Source organism: Antrostomus carolinensis, unplaced genomic scaffold, assembly GCF_000700745.2.
Source record: "Antrostomus carolinensis isolate BGI_N321 unplaced genomic scaffold, ASM70074v2 scaffold4754, whole genome shotgun sequence".
Classification (NCBI taxonomy): domain Eukaryota; kingdom Metazoa; phylum Chordata; class Aves; order Caprimulgiformes; family Caprimulgidae; genus Antrostomus; species Antrostomus carolinensis.
The window spans coordinates 88646-101125 of record NW_010309990.1 but is presented as its reverse complement, the minus strand read 5'-3'; positions in this window follow the sequence as shown (position 1 = coordinate 101125).

Here is a 12480-nt window from a genome sequence, read left to right as displayed (position 1 = left end):
ACATAGGTAATATGACATTTGGACGAGTAAAGATGTGAAATGTGGCAGTGGGCAATAAAAAATTGTGCCAAGTCTAAAGGAAGAGAAGGAGTTTTGGCATAGGAAATTCAATCATATACCAGTATGATAAGCATGAAAGTTTTTTTCTGTTTTCTGTAAATTCTCAAAAACTCGATTAAATCATTTGCTCTCCATTTCTTTGATCTAAATGAGATGAGCTCCTTTTGCCTCAATACAAATAAAATACGTGTTTTTCTTTTGCTTTTTTAATTTATTGTGCTGGTTTCTGTTGGTGCTTGAAATGGAGTGTGGAAATAAAAGTAATAATGATAAAATTTAAAATAACTTCATAACTTTTGTTCCTGTAATAATTGTTATCACACTTTTTTAACTTCCAGAGATACTGAACTGTTCACAACAGTGCCAGTTAAGGAGATAAAAATTCCTTAGCCCTCTTGATTTTGTTTTGGTTTAGCTAATAAACAGCTTTAAAAAAATTTTCTCGTATCACTAAATATGTCCAATTTATTTGGCAGTTAAATACTGTTTAACTAATAAATTAGTTCATCACCAATTCATGATAATGGATGGGATTTTTTCATGCTTTCCTTCCTACCCTTTAACCAGCTTTCACCTTGTAATAGCTTATTTTATTCAATCTCTTGGCAACATTAATTTCTTTTGTAACTTCAAAACCTTCTGTATCTTCTTTTGTAACTCAAAGACTTTTTGAAAACCCAGATACATCTGGTGTTATTACCTTTATCCTCCTGCTTATTCAGGCTCTGTGTCTTTAGTGAGACAGGCTTTTCCTTCATAGGCAGCATGCTGACTCTTTCCCAAGAGCCAGTTTCTATCCATAGGCTGAGAAGTCTTGTTCTTTATTATAACCTCTACTGTCTTACCAGGCATAGAGATCAGACTACTTAGTCTGTAACTTGCAGGATTCCCTCAACAGCCCTTTTTGTGGATGAGGGTGACATGGGTAGCAGTCTGCCAGTCACCTGGAACAGTGACTGTCTGTAGTGATAGTTACACACGTGCACTGACACCTCCGCCCTTTTATGTTTCCCTTTCTTCAGAACTCCTGGATGAAGGCCTTCCAGTCCTGGTAACTTGTTAACATCTCGTTCATCTACTTGGTCTAATACCTCTTGCATGTTTACCTAGGTCAGGTGAGCTACACCATGGAAGTAAGCTGTTTGTTATGACTGAGAATCGATCAACATTTAAAGTCAACATAATACGTTGTAGGGTTGTGCTATAGGAGGTAGTGATTTAAAAAAGATAAATGGCTGTTTGCTGTCCTTGCTAGCATCTGTATTGCTACGTTTCTTGGTGAAGAGATGCTGTTGATCTGTTCAATATCCATGACACACAGCCGTCTTATCACAAGGGTTGACCTATTTAGCTATGATAGCAGGCTTTACAATGATTTCTTTAAATATTTGCTTTTGGCAGGATACAGATGGGAAATCAGAGAAAGAGTTTGTCAGATCTCCTTGTGAAAAACACGAGGCCTTTGACTTGTAGTCTTCTGCACAAGTAGCCTTCTGCAGGACAAGGGCTAAAACAGTTGCTGACTGTTCTGTCAAGGACTGGGAAACTGAAGACAAAATTATCCATGGGCAATCAGAGGCAGGGGAGCAAGCAGTTGGGTGCAGCTTTCTCTGCTTTGTTAGGCAGGCTGAATTTTAGAACAGTGCAAAATCTGTTCTTGAGATAAACTTCCTCGCTGGACACATCTGTGCCTGAAGCATTGCCATCTGGGAGATACGTTTGTCTTGGAGAGCAACATAGGTGAATCTGAAGTTAATGTTTTGCCAGGATCACGAAATCGGATGGAGACTCATAGCAATGCAGCAGCTGTTCATGTTCTTAGATATTCTTGTTGCTGGTGTTTGGACATCATCTAGAAAAGCACATTGTGATTGGCAGTCCCTGCATGGTGCCTGGTCTATAAGGGATTTACTTCTAGCCTGTGGTGTTTTTCTCTGGACCAGTTTTCAGGCTGTATGTGTTACACAAACATCTGAATTTTTCTTCTCTTTTAATTGCTTTAAGCCCATTTATTATGTCCACGTGCCATCCATGTGTTTAGATCAGCCCACAACACAAAACTTTTACTGCTAGCATATTGTGCTAGGTATATATGCTAGCATATTAAAGATTAGGTAAAATGTTTGCTGGAGCTTGTAGGCATGAGAGCCGCCCTTCATTCAGTAAAAGAAATGATGTTTAAGCTCTATTTTGGAATGAGCCATTTAGAACAATAGAAGCCATCGTCCAAAATGTGGATGTTGATTCTGTATTTATATGTATAAAAACCTCAAACTCCAGGTGTTTCTGACTGAACCTCAAAACCAGACTCTTTGCCATCCACACAGATGTGAATATGGTGGAAAGAAGGTCGGAACATCCCCTGACAGCGCTCTGCTCTTTCACTGGTGAGACAGGAAGTCTCTGCTGTTTGGTTTCTTGCTGATCGTGAGCTGCTGTGCTAAATGCCCAGGCTTGGCCTCTCCTCTCCTCTCCCCAGACTTCACAGGTCTGGGACTGGCACGGCTGGTACATTAAGAACCTTTGGAAATACTTTACAGTAATTGAATCCATGTTATGTTACAGCTTCAGGGTCTCCTTTTCTGGGGAGTTGAGGATATTTTTTAGCTAATCTCTGTTTATTGCATCATTTCTGTTTTTTTTTAATACCAATTGTCAATAATTTGCTTTCCTCTTCAGCCTGTCATCTCCTGCTTGGTTACAAGTTATCTAATTTAGACACAGATTTAACAAGCTCAACCAAAAGTTGAAGTTAGATGCTTAAAGGCATGCAGATTTGCCTAGAAATACAAATAGTCAAGTTCCTAGAACCTCATAGGTTGGTCTGCGAGATTATGAGATCGATGAGTGGTCCCAGGGCTGCCTCCAGCACACAATGGCATCTTTTGAAAATTGCACGTCCCAATGTTCTCTCTTTTCCTTGGTTAAAAATAATAGTTGATGAACGGTGACCAGGAGCCTGTCCTGTTCTTCGACCAAATCTGAGGCAAACAGCTGTATTATCTCCCCCCTGTCAGATTGTGGAGCACAATACAATTGGGCTCAGTTTAGCTTTTGGCATTTTGGGTTCATACAAAAGTTAAATGTTATGTGAAAGCCAACAAGCCTAAACAGACAGATGGAAAAATTAATGAAGCAGTTGCTCTGCTCTGAATTTAATGTAAAATCTCGTTTAAAGTAGCAGATTGTGCCTAATAGCGTAAGCTTTTTTCCAAAGAAAGGACTGTGACACTAAAAGATAAAACAATTAAATCAATATCTATAAATGGGTTTTTGGCAAAAAAGAAACAAAATGATGACTGCATACTTTAATAATGGAGGCTGTCCCCAACATCTTCACATTGTCCATTGCGTGTGTCTTTGCATCCTCTTCCATGACTGCCGCGAGGTGTCCAGCTGTGCGCTGCACTTGCCATCAAGTGGAGGAAGAGTTTGCTTTGAAGCGAATGTGTGTGGAATAAGCAATAAGCTGTCCTTTGCCCCTCTCAGGGAGAAATACATGTGTTGTGTCGTGGGCTACAGTCAGCTTAATGCACTGGAGCGGGGCACATTCACAGGGTGTTTCTCTGGCTAGAGAGTGGGTAAAGACCAGTACACCTTATTAGAAAAAGAGTGTGTGTCTCACAAAGCCCAGATATGGCAGCCCTGTAATTTTCTCCTCCCTAATACTAGGAACAGGCAACCACTAAAGGGATCAGCCACTTTCAAAGCATGTGTATAAATTATGTAACTTAGAATCCTCATGGTTGTTGACATGGGGTCCAAATAATGTGGGGATGGCCTCTGAGGTCCCTGAACGTGCACTTCCTTCTAGGTTAGAACTCACTGCTGTGTGGTTGCCAACCTTTTGACCTCAGAAGAGATGCCAATGACTCATGGACCACAGTTCATACTCTACAGATAGCATGTGGAACTGTATTGCTTTTATAGGGTTATTAATAAAAGTTTAGCAAGGCAGCATAGCCATGTGTGAAAAACTGAAGCTAGGTGGAGACCTGTAAAAGTTTAGGTGACACTAGATTGGTATGAAGTAGCTCATGTAATTAATAAAGTACCAAAAAAGAGGAGGTGACATTTCTAGGATTCAACTGTGATCTCCTTTTTGGCTGCTTACTGGAAGCTGGTATATATGTCACTGTTTTCTGTAGCAGCACAGAAGGTGCTGCTCATGTTTGAGCCTTGGCTCTGAGTTGATGTGAACCTTTTAAGACCCTATTCTATATGACCTGAAGACAGTGCTACCATGGGAGAGCGATCTTTTTTTAATTTTTTTTTTTTTTTTTCCTGCTAGATACGTCAGCATCACAGCATGGTTTGAATTACTAATTGAAACATGAACGGTTTAAACTGAGCTATAGCAATCTGCAGACATGTCACACCTGGCTAATGAAGTAGAGTTATAAGTGGTTTGTAGCACTTCTGATCTTTATTAATCCTGGAGCAAGTGTACTTTTGTTAGCATTGCTTTTTAGAAGGACTTCTGTTTTTCCAGAAAACTCACAGGAAGTTTATAGGTGGGTAAAATACTGCTTGCTGCATTTTTCTGGTGTGCCATGGAACAGCTAAAAGAGCAATGAATAACCCTCAGGTATCTTCTCGTTACCACAGCTGCTATTTGCATGGAAGCCCAGCTGCTGAGCCCCGCTCCTGGTTGTCCAAGAGCAGATGTGAAAGAGGTGGTGAGGAGAGGCACTGACAGCCAGCCAGGCTGGCAGTCACAGGGCCGAGCTGGGACTTAGTAGTTGCTGGGGAGTTCGTGGTTTCAAGCAATGCTGCCAGTCTAGTTAGGATCAAAATGTGACCCTCCCATACAAGTTGCTGTAATATATCCTCCCACTCTAGGTATTTACACACTGCGCTGAGGGGAAAGATAGCCCAGATGGATCTGGCTGGTGGCGTGAGCAGTGCTACAGCATGAGGGGATGTAACTTCTCATTTCAGACTTGTTCCCACTCCCCTGCAGGAGGAGGAGGAGGTAAAGGGAGATGACACCCTTTAAATGATGGCACCGAACCAAATAATTGAACTGTGCTCCATATTTGTCCCTGTAAAAGCAGAAAGTGCGAGAATTAACTTTTTACAGAACTTAACAGAATGTGTATTTTGTCCTTCAGAAAATGAGGATTTTATCACAGACTCTTTGAAGCTAAAACTGTTTGCAGAAGATGCCATGTTTTTTCACTGGAATAAAAACAGTCTGGAAAAAGAGATTGCTATCAGATCTAAATCCCCTCAGCTGTACTTGTGTAACAGACACTTTGCTCAGGTGGGTCTGCTTTGTGCTCTTTCCTCTGTGAATGAGCTGTCAGCCACAAAAAGTATTTTAACATCTATTGCAGAACTAATACTTTTGTCACAAAAATGCAAGATGAAATTTGCGCTGCGTCATGGGAGAAAAAGCAGCAGAGATCAAAAGTATAGGACAGTGTCTGGGGTTCTCTGCAATGGCACAGAATTTTAAAGCGAAATGCCTGGGTGACTTCATCATTGTCAGGATGAAGTTGGCCATGTGAAATGTGTTTGCCTTGGTGGTTCGTGCCAATCAAATTGGAGGAGAAAAATTCTTGCCAGATTCCAAACAGGAAACTAACTTAACCCCAAATACTAACAAGACACTTTGGAGCTTTCATTTGATTAGGAGCACCAGTTTGGCATCCTAGAGCAAGCAGTGGTTAGTGCCTGTTTCCAAGAAAGGCAAAAATGCCCCAGAAGCAAAGCTGTGCAGTGGATGGCTGGAGGAGCAGAGTCCTGCAGCCTTTGCAGAGCAGGTTATCCACTATGTTCATGGCGAACACGTCTTCACTCAATTCCATTTGCTGATTTTTGGCCCATCAAAGGTAAATTGAGCCAAGTACACTGTGACTGCTGTTTTTATAATTTGGCTGACTAAAATGAAAAAGATGGTAGTGATGAAATTTTACCGCATAAATGTTCTACTGTTGCTTCCTTTGGGAATAACAGAAATTGCTTTGCTTTGTACTTATCAGATGTGTTAGTCACACATTGACAGGATGCTTTTGAGCAGAGATGCACAAACTGATGGCTGCGCCTTCCAGACTGAAGTGATTAAGTGACTTAGTAACCTAATAACCTCTTTCTGGCTAAGGGATATGAATGAATTTTCCTCGAGAAAGCAAGAAAACAACCCTGATAGATAACTGTAGGAAATGAGATGGATTTGGTAATTGCATGTTATCTGCTGAGCCTGCAGGATAGAGAGTCCTGTTACCCGGTTTGGTACTTTTCACAGACTCACAGAAAGGCTGAAGTTGGAAGGGACCTCTGGAGGTCACCTTGTCCCAGTCCCCCTGTTCAAGCAGGGCCACGTAGAGGTGATTGCCCAGGACCTTGCCTAGGTGGATTTTTTTTTGACTTAAAAAGGAGTTCAAAATTTACAAATTTAAAGACAGGTCCTTGTGCAGACTACTTGTCACCCAGCGTAATTGTAACCCAAATAGAAATAGTCCCATAAGCTGCAGGAGATGGACTGAGAGCTCTCTGCTTAGCATGTCATCTTCTGTTTTTGTGGCACTGTGCAAAACTACATGCATAAACATACAGAGAATATTTTCTGAGAGATTATTTTAACTGAAAAGAAAACATTTGGGCAGAACACTGTCAAAGGCTAAATCCACCTTAATCAGCAGAATGAATGCAGATTAAACAAAAATTTAAATTGTTCCCTGTGTGTAAGTATCTGAAATCCATGAAGTGACAGGTCCTTGCAGTAGGCCAGTTGCATCTGATGAAAAATGTCCTTTGTTCTAGTTAAGTAATGTGCATAAATAAGTCTGGATTTATTTTTTGAGATTATATATTTAGTAATGTATAATGTAATGCCACTCTAAGCAGAGCTTGAAATAACTTGGAATTAAACTGCACAGAATAAATAGAACATCTGTTTTGGTCAGATTTCTGCAATGTGTTAATTTTAGACACAACTGTCCTATTTGCTGTTAGAAATATACATTAAAAACATGTATTATTTGAAATACTGCATTGGACATTGCAATTGACAGTTCCCATGTCCTTAAAGGAATCAAAGAATACTTTTGCAGCGTCTGCCTCCAGTCTTAGAAAGAAATGGAATAATTTGCTTTTGCGAATTTAATCCCACTGGAGTAAGTGGTTGCTTTGCTGTGTGTGGATCAAATGTCCATGCTAATCCCCTGCAGGATTTGGCTAAAGGAAGATGCAGTCTCTGAGAGCAGTGTCAGTACTCAATGCTAATGCATCAGCCCTGCCACACTTCGGCTGCAGTTCCGTGTCTTTGTAGGACTGCAGGAGCAGGTCAGCTGCAGAGGACACCCTGGGGTGAACCCCCAGCTTCCCGGCGAGCGGGGCTGTTTGAACTGCCGGCATTTCCTTCAGCAAACCTCGGGAGGGCAGTAGATGCATGAGGCTTCTGGCCTGATTCTCCTTCCAATTATGCTGGCTACTGGTGTAATCAAGCGGTTTTGATTATTGTCCTTTTACATCCGTGCAGGTGTGAGCCCAACCAATGTAGAATTAGAGTTACATTCACCTTCACAGCAATTATTTATTTATTTTTTCAGTTTAAACTTTTATGATAAAAATCATGACAACCCTCTAAAATAAACAACCTGTCATAAGCATTTTGAATGTTTTAAGAAATAAGCTAGAAAGAAGAGCTACAAAGAACTGACTTAAAATATTTTAATGGAATAAACTGAAACTCCCCTAAGTGTTACAAAACATCTTATTTTAAAAAGGTGAACTTGTAAGGTAAAATGTGCACAAATAAACACAAGAGAGGGAATTCAGCAGAATGATAATATTTTGATCCTCATCTTCTAAAAAGAATACAAAATAAGCAGGAACTGAATACACAGGCACTGATTTGCATGTGTGTACATGTATTTTTATACCTGTAAAAAGAGAAAGTATGTGATTGACATGTGGCTGGACAATGACTTGCCCAAAATGTTTGGGTGAGAAGAAGACGACAATTCTTAAGAAGACAATTATCTTGGAGGTGAAAATTGTCCAGAATAAAACTTAAGAAGTCAGAATTTTTAGTGTTGAATGACTGCTTCTGATAACTCCAGGTTCATTTACTAACTGGGACACCGCCACCACCCACCCCCCATCCCTGGAATATACAAAGGATTAATAGTTCAGAGAACGAGAAGATCATTGCACCTAATCACTGTCCTGGGTGTTGCACAGACGAGTTGAGCAGCTCTGCAGAATACTCAGCTGGGAGCTATCCCATGAGGTGAAACAGATAAAACAGGCAAACCTGAGCAAGGAAGTCCAAAGTGTCAGGAAGGAGAAACAAATTATCTTAGAAGGCTGGAGCAACCACAGGTGTCTTTGCAGCTGAGGAAAGGTACTTGTGACTGGTAGGCATTGCAGGAGAAGTTTTTACAGTGATAAAACTGGTGGCTTTGATGTGTGGAGTCACTGATGGCTGCATATCATATTAACTGCTCCCTCCTTATCCACATAGCAAGTAATTTCATTAGAGAAAGCAATCAGATGGATCAGGGCTGATCTACCGTTTCTAAATCCACACTTTTTGTCACTACCTTCTTGTCATTCATTTGTTTGGAAATGGATTTGAAGGAGATGTGCTGCATGGTCTTCCTAGCGCCTGAGCTGAAGCTGGCCAGCATCTAATTCCTCAGATCTTCCTCTGCACCCTTCTTAAAGATGACTGTAATATTTAACCCCTTTCCATGGACTTTCCTGGATCATCACATGTCCTGAGGGTGATGTGGCTTCACAGTGACATCACCTATCTTTTTCCCCATCCTTCTGTGGGTCCCATCTATCCCTGTAGACATGAGTACACCCAGTTTCTCTAAATGGTCTTTAACTCTTCTACTTTTCCATTTCCTCCTTTTTCAAATTGTGCAGGTCTGGGAACTTTTTGAAGAATGAAGCAAAATAATTATTGAGTATTTCAGCCTTCTCCCCATTCAACAACAGCTTCAAATTTCCTTTGAACCTCAGTTTGCTACCAGCATGCTTACAGAATTCTTTTCCTTTTACTCTTTGTGCCCTTCAGCAACTTGAGCTCCAGCTGGGCTCTGTCTTTCCTGATACCATCCCTAATTGCCTAAGAAATGCTTTTATACTCCTCCTTTATTGCCTGTCCTTTTTTCTGCTTCTTGTATGTTTTCTTTTTTGCATTTGAATTCTTTAACAGTTCATTGCTTTGCCAATTGGACCTTCTGCCAAAATTTCTGGTTGTATACAAAGTCAGCCCAGCCTTTAATTAGAATTAGAGGGTATTTTGTTTGTACATCTATCTTTTTATTATTTTTAGATTAAGTTCTGCCATTGGCCAACTTGTAGATCTTGCAACCCAGTTTTTATGACAATCCTGCCCTTCAGGAACCACTTTAAATCTGAATGATTCCCCTCTGTTTCTTCTTTCAGTAATTTGGAGTTTGCCTTAGTGCAATGTAGATGTAGTAAAGGTGACATTCACTTGTAACCTTTGCAAGGAGCAAATGTAGCTCAGATCCAGCTGACCTATCTTTATTCAGATCACTAATGCATACTTGTAATATTTCGAAGTCTGTAATATCATACACCATGGAATGTGTTTATTGTACATACATATTGCATAAGGACATGACTTTTGGTAAAACAGTGCTTTTCTCTGTGAATACAGTACTCGAGGTACACTAATTGGGAAAAGGAAGTATTTGTTCCACAAATCTCAGCTCGGAAGACTCAAGTCACAAGAACTTCATTTTGGTGGGAGGTTTCCTATATGTGAGGACTTTGGCGACCTTGTGAAGTTCTTCCCATGTCAGACGGAGTTGAAGATCACTAAAGGTCAGCATGCTGAGTGGTGTGAAGGCAAGACTCATTCTGTACCATGAGAGTAAAAGGGAGAGTGGAGTCAGCAGTGGAAAAAGATGTGGTTTTGACTGAAGGAAAAATCAATAAGAACAAGGTGATAGTGGTAGCTTGTGATCACTGAATGTAGTTTCAGATTTATTACTAGTAGTAAGAATATGTTGACTCTCTGTTCTAGGGTGACGGGAAATAAATTGGAAAGTTGCTTTCTTGTTTTGCTTTCTCCTTTTTTTTTTTTTTTTTTTTTGGTAAGTGATCATTCAAAACAGAGAAAATGATGTAATAATAACAATAATTTAAAAACCCCCAAACCAGGCAATGTAAAAGTACCTTCTACTACAGCATCATCCAATAATGTCTTCGGTGAGAGCAGGATTTGATTTTATTCCCAAGCAGCTATTGCATGTGAAGGTTAGACTGTAGAAGTTGCTGCAGCCGTGGAGCAGCAGCTCTTACCGCGAGATTGAATTAGCTGATTTCATGAACTGTGGCTGCGGATATAGAGGCTCAGGCTTGAGTTACAGCATGAAACATCTGTTAGAGGGAGTGAGCTGTGAACAACCAACAGAGCTACAGGAACAGGCAGTAAGACAGTTGCTTTGTATAATACCTCATTTCTGTTAATTGTATTGCATCAAGAGCTCAGTTTGAAATAAAGCTCTTTATATGTCGCTGTTTCCTAGTAAAGCTTCATTTGCCAGAGAAGGCAAGCCTTCTGCAAGCTTATGGTGAATGGAGATTTCATTACAATTACAAGAATTTTTCTGCGTCAAGTAAGGGCAATTTCAGTGACAGACAACTAGAGATTTAGTGTGTTTTTAATATTTAAAAAAGAAGAATTGTGAATTTTAGAAACCCTGCATTTCCTACTGGCCTGCCTGCTAGCCCAACAGGCACTGGAGCCATCTGAGGATTTTGTTCACTCGTATCAGGCCATGGTCACTGCAGCCAGTTTGCCCCAGTCATGGCTGCTGTGTTTGGTCTCCCAGCTTATAGAATCACAGAATGTTGTGAGTTCGAAGGGACCCACAAGGATCATTGAGTCCAACTCTTGCCCCAGCATAGGACAATCCCAAGATTCAGACCATGTGTCTGAGGGCCTTGTCCAAATGCTTCTTGAATGTTGTCAGGCTTGGTGCCATGACCACCTCCCTGGGAAGCCTGTTCCAGTGCTTGGGTCTTTGTGCACCAACATCCCTGTGTGCAGCTCCCTTCCGAGACACCAGCCCCACAGCTGCTGCCCTCGGACCTTCACCCGCCTTGCTCGTGCCCCAGCCCTGTCCCCCTGCTCCTCCTCAGGCCGGCTGGCACTGCCTGCCCTGTGCATGGTCTGGCTGCATGCCCGCCGCCAGCCATCCTCCCTGGTGTGAGGGCGACACAGGCCTGGCTGCTCTACCTTCGTTTTCAGGTGGTAGAAGCGTTTGTTGGGGCATCCTGGCAGAAATGGAGGTATTTGGCAGAAATGGAGGTATTTGGCTTCTTCAGTCTCTCACAAAACGCAGGAAATCCCTGTCCTGCAGCACAGCCTGCGGTGTCCTGGGCTCCACTGTGGATACCACAAACACAAAAATGCCCTCCCTGGTGGAAAGCTGTCATGGTGCCATGCCAGGTCTCCTGTTTACTCTCGGAAGACATCACCAGATACAGGGCTCCTCACTGGTGAGGTGCGGGCGCAGCCATTTTCTCCCTAGAGTGCAGTCACCAAATAACCTGCCCGGTTTCAGGTGCTGCATGCAGGGTGGCGAGATGAACATCAAACGTGTGAGGAAACGTGGGATGGCTGCATATTTTTGGTGACTCCAGACTACCCTAAATGTACTGGCAGGACCAGAGAGAAGATTTTATTTAAAGCCACCCTGTGACTTTACAGTGAGGAGGAGGTTAGAAAGCACGTCTGCAAGGCCTGCATATGGTGCCGCTCTTCTGCTGACGCCGCCATTACTCACCCGAGCACTGGGCAGAACCCAGCTTTGCTCTTCACGGTGATTTTTTTTGTCACAGAGCTCAGAAAAGAGCACTTGACTTGTTATTTGCCGGAAATAAGGGCAGTGTTAGACATTATGCTGTAAGAAGGAAGGAAGTAATTTGGAGAGAATTTCATGCTTTCTAAAGTACCGATAGTTTAACTTTGTAGTTTTTGTGCTGCTGTGAAATACCTCACGACTGTGGCCTGAAGCAGCACAGCCCATTTCTGAGCAGCGCCGCTCCTCCCTCAGTGCGGCTCCCTTATTCACCGTGACTGCATCCTCAAATGGGATTTGGGGTCAGTGTGTTTGAAGTGCAACGCTGATTAAAATCAAAACTATCTATTTCCTTGTATATTGAGCATATGGCTTTGGGAACAGAGCTTGACCCGACTTTTCCTTAAATTAAATAAAAAGCAGAGTCATCCGATGGAGGTCTGAATTGCCGTTATCTAGGGTTTTCCACCAGTCATGACAGGAATTAAGATGCTTTTGAAATAAATGGGACAAAACACATAAAAACCAAATAAAAGCATCTAGGATTACAGACCTCTTGCCTGCCTAGAGTTACTGCTCTAAGCAGACTAGGAGCTGGAAATAGAGATGGTCAAAAAAAGTA